This window comes from Struthio camelus, chromosome 26 (genome assembly GCF_040807025.1).
Source record: "Struthio camelus isolate bStrCam1 chromosome 26, bStrCam1.hap1, whole genome shotgun sequence".
In the NCBI taxonomy this organism is placed as follows: Eukaryota; Metazoa; Chordata; class Aves; order Struthioniformes; family Struthionidae; genus Struthio; species Struthio camelus.
In genome coordinates, this window is record NC_090967.1 from 6,397,802 (window position 1) to 6,417,763 (window position 19,962).

Consider the following 19,962-nt stretch of genomic DNA (forward strand, 5'->3'; position numbering starts at 1 on the left):
TTAGTACGGGGGCGGGTCAAAGGCTGGCTTCGGCTCCGATTGGCTGACCAGCTTAGTAACCCCAGGTTTTCATTGGGTGCCGTCGGTGTCAGTATTGTCTCTCACAAAAAAAAAAAAAAAAAGGAGGCTGCCCAGGAGGCGGGTGGAGACGCAAGTTTGTCAAAATCTGCCTAGCAACCGGGGTGGGCGGGAAAAGCGTCCCGAGGAGGTGACGGTTGGTGGCGCGCGCGCCACCCTGGGAGTCCCGCGCCGCCGGCGGCGCGCGGCGCGGGGCGGCGCGAGGGGGCGGGGGGGAGCCCGGCGCGAGGCGGGTCTCCCTGCGCGCGCAGCCCCCTCCTCCCTCCCTCCCTCCCCTCCCCTCCCTCCCTCCCTCCTCCTGTCAGTGGCCACCTGAGGGAGCCGCCTCCCCTCCCCCCACGGCCCCAGTCCGGCCCGGGCCCCGCTGAGGAGGAGGAGGCGGCTCTGAGGGGGCTGAGGAGAGTGAGTGACATCGCCACCCCCAGCAGCCCGTGGGGAGCGGGGCGGGGGTCGCCCGGGCACGGGGCGGGGGGAGAGCGCCCCGAAGGGGGGAGGGGGCGAGGGTAAGGGGGCTCCGGGGCTGAGGAAACGGGGTGAGTGAGGAGCCGAGGAAAGAGGTCGGGGGAGGGGGTTGGGGAAGGGAGGAGCCGGGGGGGGAGGAGGAGGAGGAGGAGGGGGGGGGAACCCGGCGGGACGCGGAGGGGGGCGGCGAGGCGGGGGCGCCCTCGGGGGCCGGGGCTGGGGGCGCCCCGAGGGCGGCGGGCCGGGGGGGTGGGGGGGGAGCCGGGCCGCAGGCATGGCGGGGGAAGGGAGGGCCCGGAGGGAATCGGCCTGAGGAAGAGCGGGCCTGGGAGGGGCGCTCCAAAAAATAAATAAATAAATAAAATAAAATAAAAGGGAAGGAGGTTGGGGGGGGGGGGGAAGAAGGGGGAGGGCTGGGGAAGTACCAGGAGAGGGTGGGCAAGGCTGAGGGGGTGCCAGGGAGGAGCGAAGAGTGCATCCTGGGAGTTGCCCGATAGGCACAGCTACCAGAGCATGTCAGCAAAGCCAGATTATTAGTCCCAGAGACTTGGGAAGGCGGGGGAGGGGCAGTGGGGGAGGGGAGGGAGCCACAGATGCGGGAGATGGGGCATCCGGGGTGGTGGGGGGGGAAACTTGGGTCCCCCCCTACCCCCCACCCCGGGTTGGCCCAGCCGGGTGCAAGCCAGCTGCGGAGCGGGCGGTCGAGGGGGCCTGCCTGCCCGAGGAGAGGTCGGAGGCGCGGGGCCGGGGGTGGCGGGGGGGGGGGGAGGAAGGGGCCTGCTAAAAGCAGAGGGCAGTTTTATGGTGAAGGAAGGTACCAGGACTCCTGACAGAAGCTGCGGTGGTGCGTGCTGCAGGGGGAAGGAGACGTCCACTGCGCGAGAAAGTGGCACTTCAGAAATGGACAAAGTTCTGTCGTGGGGCGCCAAAAGCCAGGGTCTGCTGTGGAGGAGGCACCCCGGGAAGAAAGGGTGAATGCAGGCAGGGTGAGGCCACCTTCAGAGGGGACCTGCTAAGCAGGAACAAAAAACTGGTTGCTTGCTGGAGAGTGCCAGATGGGTTGAATTCACGACAGGACTTAAGATGGAGGTGGTTCGTGGGGCTGATGCCAAAGATGAGTACTTATACCCCACGTTTGTAGAGATGCGTAGAGGTTATGTGTGCAAAGATTGAGGGCTAGGCTCATTTTCTCTAATTTGAAAACATCGCCCTTGTGTTTGCCCCTATAACTCAATTACTTTCTTTTTCTGGCAGTGTTTATCTCTGTACTACTTTGGGGGGGGATTTAGTTTGTACGCAAGACAAGCTCTATTCAAAATAAAGTTATATCCTGTCTGTGGTCTACCACCTTCTCCTCACCCCCAGCTATCTGCCATGTTTCACAGAATGTATATAGATGGCTTTTTAAAAATCTAATTCATTATTAATTTTCTATCTTTTTCCCACTTTTTCTTTTTTCTCTGTCTTTGTGATAAGTGTGGTCAAAAGCTAGAGAGAAAAAAGGAGTTATATGTGTGAGCCACGTATGCTGTGGTAGTTGCTATAGGTAAAAGAATATTGTCCGTTTAAGTGTTGAGAAGTAACAAACTTTAGAAATTTTGACTCTTCACAGCATTTTAGCAGCACATTCCAAACAAGAAAAAAGTATAGGCAAGGAAAAAGGTGAGGACTTCTCAATTTGCCTTAAATTGAAAAAGTTCCTTAAAAATAATTACAAAACAACTTAGAAATTGATGATACAAATATTTAGTTGAACTAGCTGCATACTATTAAATACAGGGGAAATTGTGTAAAATACTTGAATATTTTTCATGACTGCATACTGAGCACAAAGTTTTAAGAAAGAAAACATGTTTTTTCTACTGGGCAGTCCTCTTTTAAACTTCAGATAAACTTTAGCTTTTCTTCTAATCTCAGTATGAATTCTACAGCTGACTTGTTTTTTTCAGACTTTGTCAAGAGTTTAAGGACACTTCTTAACCAAACTGAATACACATGCTGTTCAAACAGTAAATAAGTAAATCTTCCAAAAGGTAAAACAGATGATGGTATCACACAAATATAACTGAAATTACTTCGGTGTACCAGTGGTCCCTAAATTCTGCTGTCCAGTGGGCTACTATATGAAGCAAGCAAAATGCTGCAAGCTGTTTCATGTCTCCCAGTTGGCTTCATTTGGAATATCTTAATTTCCTGTTGCCATGAGCAATTTTAGAGGGTCTTGCATGAAGAAGCTTGTCTGTAAGCAATGAGTTGGGGAAAAACAAAATTTTGTTTTAAATCGGTACACAAACCTGCTTCCCTTGCTTTTGAAAGCTACTTGAAGAATGTGAATTAGCTTTCATCCAAAGTTAATAACCCAGTTCCCAACATAACAGACGAATGTTTCAAGGTTCCTACATAAGAGGCAGACCCACAGGATGATAACTGCCATATTGCAGCAAAAATTAAGAAGTCTCTGCCAGATTTAGCTGTAACTGAACGTGTCTTATCTCAGTTGAGTTCAGCTGTTTGGCCAAAAGGGCGATAGACCTCTTTCCACTCTGATATCTTCAGCTTGAATTTAGGGAGTCCATCAAGCGTATCGGAAGAAACTGGCTTGTGCATTGCCATGGTTTCCTAAAGACAGGCAGAAAATTTAAGAGTAATAATGGACATTTACTCCATGGGTCACAGGCATGTTTTAAGCAGCAACTGAGGGAATAGGGGATCCAATCCTAAAACATTTCTAGTACTGGCACAATGCCAGTACTTTTGCTGCTAGAGACAGTATGGACCTGACTAGTGAATTAAAATTGCCCTGTTTTCAAAACGTGGGACCACTTGCATCTTTTGACATATGCATTTCTATTTGAGGAACTGAGCAGTATCAATGGGCTCCTACCACAGCATGAAATATCTCTGCGTGGCATTGTTGGGTAGTATGAGAAAAGAGAGAGAAAATTTGAGAAAAAATAATCTTCGAGATGTATGAAAAATATTTACCTAGCCTGTCTTGCTGATAGTGTTCTCCATTTCTTACAGAATGCTAGGATTCAATCTCATCTACGTTTCTGGGCTGACTCAGAGTATCTAGTTTCACAGTTTTGGTGTGCAACCAAAAATATCAATGGATGTTGCAGCCAAAGAACAATGAGAGAGGACACGTTATAAGCATACCCCTTTGCTGACTAATTCCCCGTTCTTCAGAGCAAGATAGCATGTACTTTTTTGCAAACCTTAACAGTGCTGTTTCTTGCCCAGATTTGAAAACTGAAAGCATTTGAGCTGTTGTCCTATGTAGGTAAAGGTAGGCTGACTGTAGAAGAGCAGCTGAGAGTACCTTCAGATGCCAAAGGTCTTACCTGTTTGTTGGCTGTATATAATGGTGCCATATGCTTACTTTCAGAATTGAATAATGAATGTTTTATTTTGACCCAAGTAAAATGAATAACATCAACCAAATCCATCAACCCATCATAATCAGAGGAGAAAGTACTATTCTTGGGTTCTTCAGTAAGGTCAGCATGGAAAGACAAAAATTACTGTTGTTTGACTGAATGCTTCCTGCCTTTTCCCCTTGATTCATTGCTTCAGTCAAATAGGTTCCAGATTAGCAAAATAAGCAAATTAATATTACTTGTGAAACATATTCTTGTGGAACACACCATTTCCCTAGAAATAGATAGATGGAAGTACTACTGCCATGTGTGATCTAGTCTGTGTTTATTATTGTTTCATTTTAAACAGGTATGTTATGTCAACCGTGGCATCAATTCATCCTTTAGAATTCTGTTGCTTAGAGCAGATCTATTCCTTGCTATAAGCAAATAACTGGGGTGTTAGTGACAAGCCGAAATATCTACAATATTTGATTTTTTGGTTACCTGACACAGTAAAGCAGTGGCTTTATGCTAATGGAGCTACCAGGTGTATTTTCAGGAATTTTCCATTTTTTTATTGTTCTTTTTACAGCACACAGCAGTTTTCTCTTTGCCAGAAAACTCCCATCTTCTATTTCATGAGTCCTTATTTATAATCTCTTATAAATTCTATAATTTATATGCAACTGAACCCACTTATCCAACTGATATGACATTCAAGTAGGTTGGAGAAAGTGAAAGGATAGTAGGCATTTGGTAATTGTGTTTTAGGCTTTGGGTCCAAAGGACCCAATGACATAGCTTCATGGTTAGATTACATTTTCTTGGTTTAGCCTGTTATTACTAGTACATAACAGACTTGGCATCATGAGTTCCAGTATAAAATCAAGTTGTTTTTTTTCCTAGCTCATAGATTTCACGATTCTGTTGAAAGTACATGCATATAATTACTGATAAATTATAAACCATTGTATTTTTAATTTATAAATAAGCATCTCCAAATACCATCTGAGCCCAGATGGAGTTGTCCTGGTTCCTATACGCAGACCAGTTAAACTATCCTTCAACAATTGATTTATATAACTGAAATAGCTAAGGAAGTGAGAAATTTCCTTCCTTTTAGGATACAATGCCAAGGATGTTAAATCTCTAGAGACTCTGATGATAAGAATTGGGCTGTCCTTTTTTGGAGTTATTAAAGAAGTATATGATTATTCATTTGAGCACTGAAACTGTGGAATATGATTCTGTTGTTATCTCTCTTCTCCTACTTGGTCATATGTACTTCTGCACCGTGCAGATTCAGAACAAGGCTTGGTAAGCATGTGGTGGAGGACAAGCTTCCTCTTCAGAGGAAAACAAAGGGTACTTCAGGTTTTGGTGAAATAGTAGACGCGATGTTTTTTTTCTGAGAGCCATCTCTTGGCAATGCACTGGGAATTGCATGTAACCAGTAGTATTATCTGATGGATGTGAGTGATTCCCCCCCCCCCCCACTATCTTTCTTCAGTAGAAGCATTTGGCTTCATTGTTGACAAATTTAAGATTATTTTAGAAGATGAAAAAAACAAATCTAGTTCTTCCAATATAAGCTGTATATTAATTTCTTTGAAGGTAATCACAGCAACTAAAGCAACCAAGTGCACTGGGGTTTCGAGTTTAGAACTTCTATAAACTTAAAGCAAGCACTGGAAGTGGTAGTGGCTTTATGAATACCTTTCCTTTGAAATCTGCCTAAAAAAATAAGTTCAGTAATGACTGATCCCATCAATCCTAAATTTAGAAATGAATCTAATTTATAATCCTTGCTTTTCAGAAGGAAGGAAAACAGGTTATGGAACTGACCTAATACAATTCTATTGGGGGGTGGGGGGGAAGCGACTTCTTAGAACGTAAGCTAGAATTGGTAGTGTGTTAAGGGAAAAGACTGGCATTTTTTATATGCTGATAGTAAATGTCCTATTACCAGATGGAATGATGTTAGTAAATGCCTATAGTAAACAGAGTATAAGACTTACATAATCCTCCTAAAAATACAGAGGTTGTCAATATGCAACATACTTCAGTAACAGTCTTACCTAGTCAACTTTGTTTAGATCAATAAAACCTAGTTAAGCTGTCTTAGACCTTTACATCAGTCTGTCCATCATTGCCTGTAATATAATTGTATTATAAGGCTCTACTAACATCTCAACAATGCACTGAAAATACTTTTCCAGTCAACTATTTGAGAGTTACAGGTAGCAAAGGACTCAGAGTATTCATCTTTAAAAAATTAACAATGCAAGTTATAGCAAACTGAAACCATGCTGAACTATCAAACTCCTATTCATCTATGACAGGTTACAAGAAAATGGTTTGAGACATACAGATAACTTGCATGTTTGGCTTTGACATGATACAAATTTTAATAAAGTCAATCAGGGAGAGGATTTTGTAACAAAAAGATCACAACTGCCTTTGGATAAAGTTGCAATGCAGTGTTGATCTCTGGATGGATACTTTGAGAAACCAATAACAGTTGAAATACTGAGCGCTCCCTTTCACAACATTAATGAAAATACTCAGCTTTATTAAAGGGACAGCATTCTGAATATTTTTTCCTCCAAATTCCTACTTCTTGCTCTTTATCTAACTTGTATTGTAGTCACTTTTAAGCCAAAATTGTACTAGGTTTATTTCTTATCTATTGCTAGATTCCTAGATTTGATTTCAGTTCTCTGCCTAGCTCACTCCAAGACTATCTTGATATTGGTTCTGGAGATTATCAGTATGCTATGGTTAATCACAATGTGAACCTTAACCTCTAATGATGACCACTTCGCTTAATACTTTTCTCTGTAGCCAACCAGTATGTCCCCTCTTTGTGGTAAGGGCTTTTTTTTTTTTTTTTTAATAGAAAGTAAAGTTGTTAAGACTGGAGCTAATTCAGTTAAGATATGATTTCATATACATCCAGCTTTACTGTTCATACACAGTATGGGTTTTAGCAACAAGGGAGAGCATGAATCATTTGCCTGTCTGAATATTTAAAGAAATCTAAATAAGAGTAATCTGTTCTTAAGACTCTCATATCCATTTTCATCAAATCTACTGTATCACTGGTCTTGCATAGGCAAAACTTTTAATAAATTCATAATACTTTCCATCAACTCTATTTCTCAGTACCTCTTCCTTAAGGCTCTTTAGAGAGAACCTGTCTGATAAAACACAAATAGCTGTAGATGTCCTGGCATCCACGCGGGCAAACATCTGACTGTGCTAGTATTAATCTCTATTAGGAATCTAGTCTGATGCTTGACTGAGAGAATGAATTACTGAGAATTACTCAAATATGTTTTGTGGAATTTAGGTGGAGTTCTTTATGCTGTAACTACAAGCCCATTTACCTTGTGAAAAAGAGATTCCCTGGACATTCTAAAATTCTTAGTTTGTAGGATATGAATTGTAAAAAAAAAAAACTTCCCAGAACAGGCTTTTCTGTGTCCAGCTTGCTGATTGATAAACCCTGACTGGGGGGTTTGTTTCAATCTGACTACTAATGCAGTATTATTAACAATGGCAACCTGGAGTCAGTGACAAATGTGTCCTGCAATTTCCAAGGCACTGTGATGACAAACACTCATCCTACTTGAAAATACTTCTGAACCATTTCAGTTTTAAGTTTGATATCCTGAAACTTCACAACTCAACTGAGTAGCACAATCTGGCTTTCATAATCTATCAAGTCAGGAATATCTTTGGTACAGTTCCTTGAAAACACCACCATAGCCCTGTGCGGGAACATCTCCTATGTGTCAGAGGAATGGAGAGAAAAGTTCTAATTATGATATCTACAATACTGTAAAATTTTCAGCTCTACTGCTTCACCTTCTTGAAAAATGAACCATTTCAGCCAAAAATATACCAATCAGCCTAGCTGATCCTTCAAGGATAAGAGTTGTTTTTTCTAGAAAATGGGGTGACCGTGACCAGAGCTTTGAGAATACAAAGTTTGGTCAGTTCTGTTCTGGAACTAGTGAAAACTGAGTCCTTGATGTCATATTTATATCTCCCCCATTACGTCTAAGTTGGAGGGCAGTAAAGACCAAAACCCAAGGAGGGTGCCAGGCCCAGGGGAGGAAGGACCAGGTGCTATCCAAGCTGGAGGAAATGTCATATATGTTTTAATTCTAAGACTACTCCTATTAACAGTGGGTTCCTCAATTCTCTTTTCTTCTGCCTTCACTATCTAGGGTTTCAGAGTATATGTACAAGGATGCTAGTGTGAATTATTAATTTAAATATTTTTGAATAAGGAGTGAACAAATTATATGCAACTGAAAGTATTCATTATTGTGCTCAGAATGGAAGCAATTCGTACTTAAATTTACTTGCAGTTTAATAGCACAGAGGTCCTGCTGCATTCAGAAACTGCTCTCTACCCTGAAGAACTTACCAGTTAGATGAGACAAAATGCAACGTGTGTGTAAGATGAGAGGAAATTAGCAGATAAAAATAACAAAATCATCTGATTGTATATATTGACTGTGGCAGAACTTCTGAGTTTTCATTTTAAAAAAAAGTCTTAAATGATTAGCAGTCTAGCTGACGCACAGCAAGCAGTTGCTGGTTGGAAGATTTCTTGTAAGTAGATTCCTTCAAATTCAGGGTATTCCATATTCTATTCTGAAAAAGGCTTCCATGCTAAAGAGCCTCATGGACACTCAGCAAGCCATATCACTCCTGTGCAAAAAATGATAAAATAATAAGGGTGGTCTTGGGGGCTCATGGTTTTCTTTTCATGTATAGCACGTACGGGCTGCAGGTGAAACAGTTAAAAATAGGCTGGCAGGTCTAGATGAAAAAGATGCTTGTGAATATTCAATGACTGATACAATTAGCAGGAAGTGAGGCTAAGATCTGTTTCAGCCCTCACTATTACGGGTTTGCAGCCACTGATTTGGGGGTCCTGCTTCTCTTAGGACTCTGTAGTAGTTAGAATTTACAGAAAGTCAAATTATATGAGAACTCTTTAGAGCTTTCTGCCACTAGCTCATTCTTCTTTTAATCAGGGTCAAGTACTGATGAGCCACGTGACGGTGATCAGTAAACAGGCAAGAGGTGCTTGTGTACAGCCATTCCCTCAAAGTAATGGCTCTGTGGGTCTGACTCACTGCTTGCCAGCAAAACATTTGTGTCCAAAGTCACAAATCACAAGGCTAACTTAAGCGATCTGAGAATGTCTGTGGTGGACCAGTTTTCAGGAGGTTGAGATGTTCTTTGTCAGATCTTTAAATATAAAAGCAATGCTATATGAACTTTGTTCTCTCCCACTTCAGAGCAAAATCAATAGTCCATGAAGCACTTGCTGAATTGGAGCAAAGCTCTTACTGTATCCTCTTCCACTCATAAAAGCACTTATTAGAGAGAAGGTTAGATAATATCACACTGAAGACACCATCTTGGGCCAGGCAACATTTGCATATATAGCTACTGTTTTCCTCTTTTCTTCAAAAGCTATACGTTACTGGTCTTTAAATTTCTTCAGTTCCAGAAAGATTAATTTTAATTTCTGTTTAGGGTCATTCACCTCACTGCTTAGATTACAGAATTTTGACTGTTTCCACTCTCACGTCCTGCTTTGCTGCAGAAAACATTTCACATTTAAGTGTTACTCCCTTTGGATAGGAGAAAGGCAAATAGATGCAGTGGTGCAGATGATATATAGACTTTGAAGTGTCTCAGATTCTTCTTGTCCAAATGCTCCTGTTTACTATCTCATCATATTCCTGAACTACTTATCAGAAATTATGTCTTGAGCAGCTTGTGGAAGTTGCAACTTGCACTGCAGTTTACAGTCTGAAAGAGTTTCACGAGAAAATAAGTAATGGAAGGTCTCTTGATCTCAAGTCTATGGAATTCCTTTCATACTTAGCATAAGCCATCTTAAAGTTGTATTGTTGTGATTTCTGACACTGTTGCAGCATGCTTACAGTTTTATCCTTTTTTTTCTTTAACCATTTAAAGACACAGTCTGTTAATGTCAGAATTCTAGCCAGCAATTGTAAAAGATTAAAAAACAAAGCAAAACAAAAGACTTTTATGTTCTTTACAAGGTGTTCTGGTTCGCTCAAAAAAAAAAAAAAAGAAAGAAAGAATTGCAGTCTCTTGCTCTAGTGTCAGACTCCCAGTCAACAAACACTAAGCAGTAGTGCTTAGTTTATCTTCTGAATGGTGGAAGTCAGGTGAACATAACAGATACTGAAAAAAATCTCAAGCAACATTAAGAAGTAACTATACTGATTTCTTGATCCTCTAGACCATCAAACATCTTTAGAACAGGGTTCTCTACCTTTGCTAAAATATATATTGGCTATTGTGTTTAAAGAACTTGTTTAGCCTGTTCTGTATGCCAATATTAGCATGTTCCCATGCTTCTTACATATGTTACTAGTTGTAGGAAGCTGACCAAGTCCAAGAAAGGTGTATTCATCTAGCTTGAGTTTTACTTTGTGTTTTTCTTTGAACTACATTCTGATATGCAGCAACGCCTTGAAGTTGAGAAGAGGCTTAGTCTCAGTTTTCATTCTTCCTTTATTGACATTTGTGAATTTTGTCTGAATTGGGCATCTTTTTTTTCCTCACATCCCAATACCAAATTCTACTATTGTTACAACAAGATTAGCTACCTGGTGTATATTATATTTTGAGATACGATGAATGTAAATAATGTACTATTAAAATATACAGGAAGTATTTGATCAGTGATATCATCTATGGACTTCACATTTAGAATGAGGGATATACCTCTGGAGGAATAACTTAATAGTAGAACTTTGTGACTCCAGCAAGATTTTGCCTTCTTGATTAGGTGTTCAGCTCTGAGGTAGAATGAAGTTATATAACATTAGTTTTGATTATCAGAACTAATGCTATTTTCTGGTTTATGCCACATTCATAAATGAAAATCATACTCAAGTAAGTATTCAAAGCAATTTACTATGTTGGATTCCTATCAACGTCTTTATAAGAACTGAACAGACCAATATAAACAAACAAGCTCTGTAGCTGCTCTGTCCCTGGCCTGGCTGGAAGGGCTGGCAGATAAAGCTTCCCTCTGGATCCACCCACCTATTGCCAATCCATGCACCAACGCACAAGGGAGTGTCATTAACGTAGTGCAGCTGATGCCTTCCTCAAAGCATTGTCACCTTAGTGACACACCCAAGACGTGCCAACCTAAACTGAAACTGAGTCTGAATTTCAGATTTCCTTCTCCCGCTTGACCACACGCTCGGTTTTACACTTAATTGAGTGCATTTAATCATGGCCCAGGTGAGAAATGGTGAGGTAATATTTTTCTGGTATTGCTTTACTCTACATCATCTGATTCATAACAAGGACAAGATTTGCAGAAGTATAGCTGTTTGCTTACATAAATTGCTTCTCTAATTTTGAACTATTGGGTTTTAATTAAAATGTATTATTTACTTTAGATGGCAAACTATACATATATTTGAATATGCAAAATAGTATGTAGCAAAGGTTTACTGAAAATCAATAAGATTTTGAGATAGAAGCTGATGTTTTGCTTACTCTGAAATACCTTGTTCCTGAAACCGTCAAGAGTGTGATCTATAAAGCTTGATATAAAAAGATATTTCTTAGGTTCTTGATTTTATTGACAGGTGATGCTGAACATACTGTATAAGAGTTTAGCACACAAATTAGACACTAGTGCTATTCCTGCTTTACTGTTTTTCACACAGTTTGTGGTGTGTAGGCCCATGCCAGATATCTCTAAATTGCTAGTGACTATAAAAAAGAAAATCTGTTTTATTTCACTACTTAAAGGTGGCTGTTTCATGTAATTGGATAATATGTAGCTCGAGAACTTCTAGAATATGTGATAGTAAATAGAACCAAAACTGCTTCAATAGCATCACTCCTCTCAAAGAATGCTCTATTTTGATACTTTATCAGCAAAGAGCAATGACTTTAAATTAAAGTGATATTTCTCTGCAAGAAGCTGTAACATTTAGAGTAAGGTAGAACATGCACGTGAGGCTGAAGCCTGACTAGAATGTGAGCTTCATATTATACATTTCAGCTTCAAATCCTTTAGAAGTAAGCTAGTAATTTATGTTGATTCTTGGTTCAGTACTGACACAGATAAATACCATTGACTGAAACACGTAAGTGATTTAAGAGGTGGTCTCTCCTCATACCGACTGAGATCACAACTACTTACTGTTTTAAGAGCAAGGCAGCAGGGCTTCCAGCATGAAAATTTAATACATGTATTTTTAAAATGTCCTTATAAACAGCTTTGATAGAGGCAAAGACTGGTGTTATTGAAGGAATTCTTGCAATTTTTAGAGAAGTCCCATTTCTGGCAGTTCATCCAAATAGATAATTAGGCACAAAACCAAAATATAATGTTGCCTATTATTTTAATAGAATTGTAAAATAATATTGCCCAAGTAGTTAGAAGGCATAGAGCCCCCAAAAGGAATACATTCAAATTACAGTTGCACTGCCACTTGACTGAAGATTTTAGGTGTTGTTTTAAATAGGAGAAGGGACTGTTTTAATAACTGCTTCATTAACACTCTTTATCTGGAAAAGACATATATACAATCTATTTAAAATAGGAATAAGATACCCTTTTAAACTACTGTTTCAGATGTCTAGTTTGCATTGTTTGGAGCTAAGTAGTTCCAGCTTTATTTTTTTCTGAAAACAAGATACATATCTGTTGAATTCCTCCTAAAATCTTAACAACTTTCGAAGTCTGATTGATACAGGTAGATTAATTTAATTAGCTTTTTTGTTGTTTTTTTCTTAATCTATTGTGGTTCCATAGAACTTTCCTCCTGAAAGCAGCTTAGGACTAGTTTCATTTCATTTACATAAACGTGTTGCAAACAAGTTACTTCACCTTACGTATATATTTCTAGGAATACACAGCTCTGTGGTATCAGTGGCTGTCTTGCTGATAGAGCCACCAATTTGCCACACTTGATTTGTCATTGAAATAACATCAGCCTGTGACTTTGTTAAGCAGTTATAGTACTAATACATCTTCAAAGTGACTTCCTAATTAACAATCCCTTTGGATGCTAGACCCTTACCTTCCCCCTGCAACATCTCATAGCTAAAATTTGAACTTTGCCCCAAAGAGAAGCCAGTCTTTATAATCTCTTCACTCCAGTTCAGCAGCCCATCTTAAACCACACTCACCTCTTCCAAGTTATTTACTTAATAATCACTTACTTTGCTGTTTTGAGTGTGCTGGTGAAAGAAAATGATAAGAATTCTCTTCAGCCTGTAGTAATATTTCTATGCATCATGTTTGAAGGACCGTTCCAGCAAAAGCTCTCTAACTTTCTGATAGATTATTGGTTTGGTTTTCTAAGTTTACTTTTAATAACAGCTACAGACTAAGGAAAGCGAGCTATGAATTAGGGCTCTACTGTTTGAATTGAAAATAAATTTTTGCTCCAAGTAAAATACAACATCTCTCATAAAATAGAACATGGGGCATCTTGGTTTGCAATGGAAAAAAATTTCCTTGTTAGTCTTGTGAAAAGCGTGAGGGTATAGCTGTACCAGGATCCCCAACAAAACAGATTCCAAAGAGGTTTTCCGTTTGGTCCCACTGCTGCGTTCCAGCTGTGGCGGCGGAGCACAAGATAGCTCTGTTTCTGATGATGCGGCTTTCCTTTCTCATGCCATCCATCTCATCTCTCTGCGTTTCTTTGAGAGGGCACCACACAGCCTTTTGAAAAAGGATTGTCCATCATTTTTATGTTAAAAACTGGGGAGAGAGGGAGAAAAAAAGGCAAGATGTTGTGCTAACTGGGGGACAACAAAATACTGAGGACAAGTGAGATGCTGTTGTCAGAAATCCTTTGTGATGGAAAACTGGATAGAAAATAAGTGGATATAACCCACAGAGGCAGAATAGGGTCCCCATCTTTTCACAGGACCTGTAAATTAACTTCCATCCTCAAAATGAATTCATCACAATTCTGAAAGACGCTCCTAATCATTCTACTTCTGAATCACTTTCAATAAATAGCACATTTGGAAATGTGTTGGCAAGGAACATCCATACACTAAGTCTGGCAGAATATTGCTTTTGGGGTAACTTTCTTTCCTAACTTCCTATGACATCCCTCCCATTTTTAAATTCATGGCTCAGCCAGATTTTGGAAAATGTCTCAGCAATATGACTGCAAAGCCAGAAGCTTCATCCTTTTAGGGGGAAAGGAGGACCCTAAAGCCTGGTTTATAAGCCTAGTGAAAATTACTCAGCTTGAGACTAAGTTACTGGATCTAGTGAATAAGATGTAATTAGACTGCTGTCTTAGGAGACAATGTTTCTCTAGAAGCGTTGAAAACTGGAGCTCTTAAGGGCTACAGAAGACATGCACGCTCATTGGCATTTGCCTGTTACAGAAAAAATGTTTATGGAAAAGGTAGATGAACCAATGTCACTTTGATAATTTGGTGACTCTGAAAAGGTTGACCTGCTCATTGAGACACCACAGCCCAAAGGGCTGCCAGGGAGAGAAATGTCCTTCCGTGAGCTGTCTCTGATAAAGGACACAAGAAAAATGGTACTTAGTTGGAGAACCAAACCAAAGCTATGTTAGTGTGTTAAAGGGACCGGTAATAAAAAACAGTTTGGAATTTCCTCTGTTATTAACTTGGTCTACGTTAATTCACCTGTTAGACTTAAGATCTGATGAGCACAGTTTCAGAAAGCCCTTCTAAAGAATTTCTGTTAAAAAAGATAAGGAGAGGATAGGAGTAATCCATAAATACTACTTTTCTTTCATGTGCTACGGAAATATCTATAGCTATACCTTTAGTGCAGGGACATTAGTGGGAATCCCAGTATTCCCATGCGTTGCTTAGTGCACTTTGCATGTGATCTGTGTATCAACAGTCATGCTCATCCTGTATGCCATGACTAAGATTTGTTCCTGAATATTCGAAGACGCTTCCAGGCTGCTTTCTGCTACTTACTAACCCACTGTGAATTACTAGCAGTAGTATAAGCTATCTTGAGCTTCTTAGGTAGAAGAAAATAGTTATTTCTAGTGTTGGCTGCTTACAGTATAATCATATACCTCTTCTAAATCTTCTATCCATATGCCAATATGTATAAAACTTTATATATAAAATGTAAATATGTATGTAGGCATTTGGAGATGCCTACAAGTGTATTTCCCAGTGATGATAACTTTCAGGAAACAGTCTGCAAGAAACATAGTTCTTTTTGTCCAGAACTGGCAGTTAGATTCTGTGTGGTGGGATTACACAGTGCATATACAGTTAGTGCAGTATCTCAGCCCCGTATCTGCTAGACCTGTTTCTGAACTCTGTCTGTAGGACCCCGCGCTGTGCGGCTGTACAAAGCTCTGATCGGCTCTATCAGACTGCTTACTGCCTTCAGGATAGATGTGAGAAGTAAGCTGCGTTTGTGTCCTTCTCCCGCCGTCATCGACTCAGTCAGGCCTCTGAGTCTTAGCAGCACGGGATGCTTGTGCAAAGCCTGAGACCCGTCTCTGGGCTTGCTTCCACAACCGTAACGCGACTCTGCCCGGTATCCTTCAGCATCCTCTAGCAGCAGAGCCGTGGAAACAGTTGGGGAAAGCACGCTGCTATCCATTTCCTTCCTCGGTGCCTGCAGGCGCTCGGGAAGGAAAAAGATAAGGCGACCTGAGAACAATTCGTGTCAGCGGCGCTCCTTGGCGGCGCTGGACCGCAGCACGGCCGAAGGGCCCCGCGCGGAGCCCCTCTCCCCGCACCGGGGACAATGCCGGGGCGCGGAGGCTGCCGGGCCCCGCGGCGGCGGCGGCGGCGGCGGCCGCGCCTCCACGTGGCCCCGGGCGGCGCGGCGGGGCCCGCGGCGCCCCCCGCCCGCGCCGCAGACCAATCGCCGCCCGCCCGCCCGCCCGCCCCGTGCCGCGACCCCTGCGGCCAATGGTGCCCCGCGCCGCCGCGCTGCTCCGCCGGTGCCCGGAAGCGGCGGCGGCCCCCGCGGTGCTGCCACCGCCACCGCCGCCTGTGTCCCCCGCGGCGCCGCGCCAGCCCCGGCGCTGCGGCGCAGGACGGGCCGCCCTGTGCCTGGGCGGCCGCGGCGCGCATGCTCCGCCGAGTGACGCCGCGACTCCATGTGTGAGAAGCGCATTATTTGGCAAGGGGAGCCGCGGCGGAGAGGATTAAGCCGGGGATCCCGGGCGGCGGGCAAAAAGGGGCGAAGCGGCGCGGGCGAAGCGAGGCGGCGGCTAGCGAGCGGGGTCGGCGGCGCCCGGGTGCGCGGGGGCCGGCGGGGAGGTGCCCCGGCGTGTAAGTTCACCGCTTAAAAGTTCTCGTTGGGCTTATTGTCGGGGGGGGGGGGGGGGGGGGGAAGGAGGAGGAGGTGCGAGTTATTTGTAAAAGGAAGCTGCTGGGGATGTGTGTTTGCTCCTCGGGAAGTTCCGGGAATGCCCCCAAACGTGCGGGGATTAAGGACAGCCCTTGTTAACCTGGGAAAAGTGCAAAGTCCTGTTGTCCGGCCGCTGGAATCGTGCTGGGTTTCAGCCTTGAGGCCGATTTATTTATTAATCCCCGGGAGGGAAGTAGTTTTGTACCGTTGCGTGTGGCGGGGACAGGAGAGGGGCAGCGGGGAGCTGGGTTTCCCGGCTGCATCCTCCCCCGTAAATGAAAAGTTTTCGCGCTACGCCCCGTCCCCGAAATCCAGGTAGGAAGCGGGTCTGAAAACGCGTCCGGCTGGGGGAAGGCAGACTTGGTTTGCAACGTGAATTATCGCCGCCGGCTTTTGTTTAGCTTTAGAAAAGGAGCCTCCGACGCGTCTGTTTCGGAAAGTTGTTACGGGCTTTCCGCCGTGCCTCCTTCCTCTTCCTCCTCCTCCTCCTCCTCCTCCTCCACCATCGCTCCCGGTGCCGGCTCGGGGTGGGAGCGCCCCGGCTCGGCGGTGTCCCGGCGCCGCCGAGCGCAGCGGCGCCGCCGAGCGGAGCGCGGCGGGACCGGGGCCGCGGGCCCCCGCGCCGGGGGGCGAGCGGCCGCCCCGGGCAGCCCCCGCCGTGGCACTGGGCCGGCTGGCGGCCAGGCTGCGGCCCGTGTCACAATAAGAGTCCCCGCTCGCCTGCCCTTCCTGCGGCTCAAGGTGCACCGGGGCTGCGCCCCCCGCCCGGCCAAAACCCGCCAGCCCCCGCTCCTGCAGTGCAGCGAGTGGATGCCCAGCTGCCGCCTTCCCGATGTTGTGCGTGTGATGGGATTATTGTCTGGGAGGCTGCCTCGGCCAGGGCGGTAGGTGAGGGCTCGGCTCTGCGCCCTGCGCTCGTGCCCCGAGTTCTCCATGTTTGCGCGTTCCTTAGGCGCGCAAGCAGTGCGGGAAGGGCTTTGGGGTTGGGCAAAATATAGCTATGTTTGTGATAGTCTGCAAGAAGTTGTGCTGTCCAAGTGCATGCATGTGTTAAGCCCCTGAGTATCCAAGGATTATTACGCCTATGTCATTTGTGGAGAAACTGAGGCAGTGACTTAAAACTGCTTGGCATTGGTTATGTGTTTTGGGCAAGCACGTAAGTTAGAACGCGCACACTTACTTCTCTAGAACATCTGCTTACTTTTTTTTTATTTCAGACTCTTTGTATCTTAGGTTTTGCTTTCACTTGTCTTTTTCTAGCCACCCCACGCTCTTCCTTTTTTGTACTTTGTGCAGTAAACTCCTGTTCCCCAAGACAGGTTCCTAAGGTGATGAGTGCAGTATTTACTGTCACAGAGGACTGATTTGCAGACATGGTACTAATTCTTATTTCCAGCTTCTTTTACAGGTGTCCAGCTTTCACGTTTCTCTCTTACTTGTCTGTCTGTAAACGCGGCTGGAAGTAAGCAGAGGTAGCAGAGCTGCCTGTTAGAGACTGTTATACAGGAAGTGAAAGAAAGAAGAGGGGCCTTTGGGAATAAGTGACATGCCAGGAGGTTGGAAGCTGCCATACCCTTAGCAAGAGAAGAGAGTGAGACCCTCTTTCTTTCTAGACAAACTTTTGACCAGAGTTTCAAGTGAAAGGAAACATGGGTAGGAAGAAGCAGGAACATGAGACATGCAGTTAGAGAAGAAGACCAGGTGGTAGAGGGCCAGAAGCAGGAGATTAAGGAAGAAAGTAAGAAATAAAAGAACACATAGAAGTGATGAAAGGTATTGTTTTTCTGTGTAAGTAAATCATGTAGTGGCCTCCCGAACGTTGTGTTGTCATGCATGCGAGGTCCATGGACCTAGCTCTGTTAAGGAGTGGTCTGTCCCACAAAATCTTGGGAACCTACCTGCTGGGATCCTGTGGCGGTGATATCGCAGTGACACCTGCTGGTGTGGGACCGCACGGATACAGATAAGCCCTCGAGCTCTATAAGCGGGGATTGCACTGAGAGCTTTGTGGAGAAAACTGCTTGTTGGAGAGAAGGCAGCATTTAAAGCTGAATGCCTCCTCGCAGCTATTACAGACTATGACACTTACGGAACTAAGTATTCCTGCACATCACGCTTCATTACTTGCTGTTTGCATAGTGTTCTGTGTGTCTGGACTGTGAAGCGTAAAACAAAAAGAGGGTATTATATCCTGAAGGCATTAAGGCTCTAAGGTTAAGTGTCTCAAATAGGATCACAGAATAAGTTTCGGGATTGGGAATTGCTTTTTCTTTTTTCCAACTATCAGATTTTGAAAGCTGGGAGGACTACGTAGCTTGGCATGCAATATTCGAGTTCTAAACGCTAACCCCAATATATGTTGTCTCTGGGTAAGCAATAGGCTGATCTCTTTCTCGCTCTTAATTGGGAAAAGAATGAATGTATTGCAGTTAGTGTGCTCTGATGGAATTTTGTGTCAGTGTCAAGGACCAAGTTCTGTGTTTGAAGTAAAAACTTAACCACCTTACTGAGTTTCATTGGCAAGAAAGAGTTGAGTCTCTGTCACCACCTGGTAACTACTGGGGAAGGAGGATGGAGATGGCTGAAAATATTTCTCCTTCCTCAGAGGTGGAAGCGCAGAAGAGCAGCTAATACGGTTCCTAGCAATGTTACGTAGTCCTCTCATGAGGTTACATCAATAGGTGATGATGCAACAGTGTCGGCACACCATGCTGGGCCAGTATGCTAATATTGTAACTTAATGTAGCTGTATTATGACCTTTTTGTAGTAATTACAGGCCAGCAGTCATGTATGAAGCTGTTTAAAATTGTTAGTTTAAATTCAGACAGTCCTAATATGTCATGTAATGTTTCCGAGACTTATATAAGGCATGATGGTGGATTTGGACTACTTTTTCCATGCAGACAGCTACACGTGTGTACAAGTATAACATCTGGTCCTTCTAGAGTCCTCTCTGTATGGACTAAGATTTGAACTGGAATTATCCCTTTGCTATCAAATGAACTATGATGGAGGAAGGAACTCCTGGCTTACTGTCTTATGGTCTTACACTTCTATTTCTGGGTGTGCTCTTCGTTAGCGCTACCGATCTGTATAGGCTATAAGCATTCTTAATTTCTGACTGCGTTAATGGTACTCTGCCCCTTTTTAGGAGGAGAAGGGGAAGATGGCAAAGATGCTTGGGATAAAATTAAAGAAAGTCAACTCCCAACATCTTTTGGATAGTGCTGGAAGCATTTTAAAAATAAAGCTTAAAATTCGTTCAGCTGTGATGAGACCATATTTGAGATCATCTTAGGTTTTCAGTTGTACCTCTTGACATGGTATCCATGTTGTGAAGTCCCTGGCCAGTTGCCAAGCAACCAAAAGTCGTGGTATCCCATATAAGAAATTCGGAAGGACGCAATTGACGAGGTGGCTATAACGGTCAGCTACGTCCAGGTTTTCTGCTTGGATAGCAGAGCACTCACGTTAGGTATAACTTCTGGGTGGAAAATGCTGTTTTGTGGAATACAAATTCAGAATGTTTTCACTCCTGTTTTGAGCCACAGACTTCTAGATGCAATATATAGCACCTACTATCAGTGATAATATCTAAGGGTTATTATGGATTTTAAAATTCAAATCTTTGGGCA

The 19,962-nt window shown here is 43.4% G+C and overlaps 1 protein-coding gene across 25 annotated transcripts in view; it reads left to right on the plus strand.

Annotated features, from left to right (window-relative positions):
- Positions 1–304: 304 nt before the first annotated feature.
- GATAD2A (GATA zinc finger domain containing 2A) overlaps positions 305–19,962 on the plus strand; it is a 70,037-nt gene continuing 50,379 nt past the window's right edge. For 6 of the 25 annotated variants that reach the window (XM_068920346.1, XM_068920351.1, XM_068920360.1 and 3 more), the window contains exon 1: positions 305–480. The gene's annotated coding sequence lies outside the window, so the exon portion shown is untranslated. Of the gene's footprint in view, positions 481–15,912; positions 16,248–16,359; positions 16,642–17,125; positions 17,215–19,962 lie in introns of those variants that run through there. The other 19 variants (XM_068920357.1, XM_068920369.1, XM_068920352.1 and 16 more) reach the window with 11 other exon arrangements.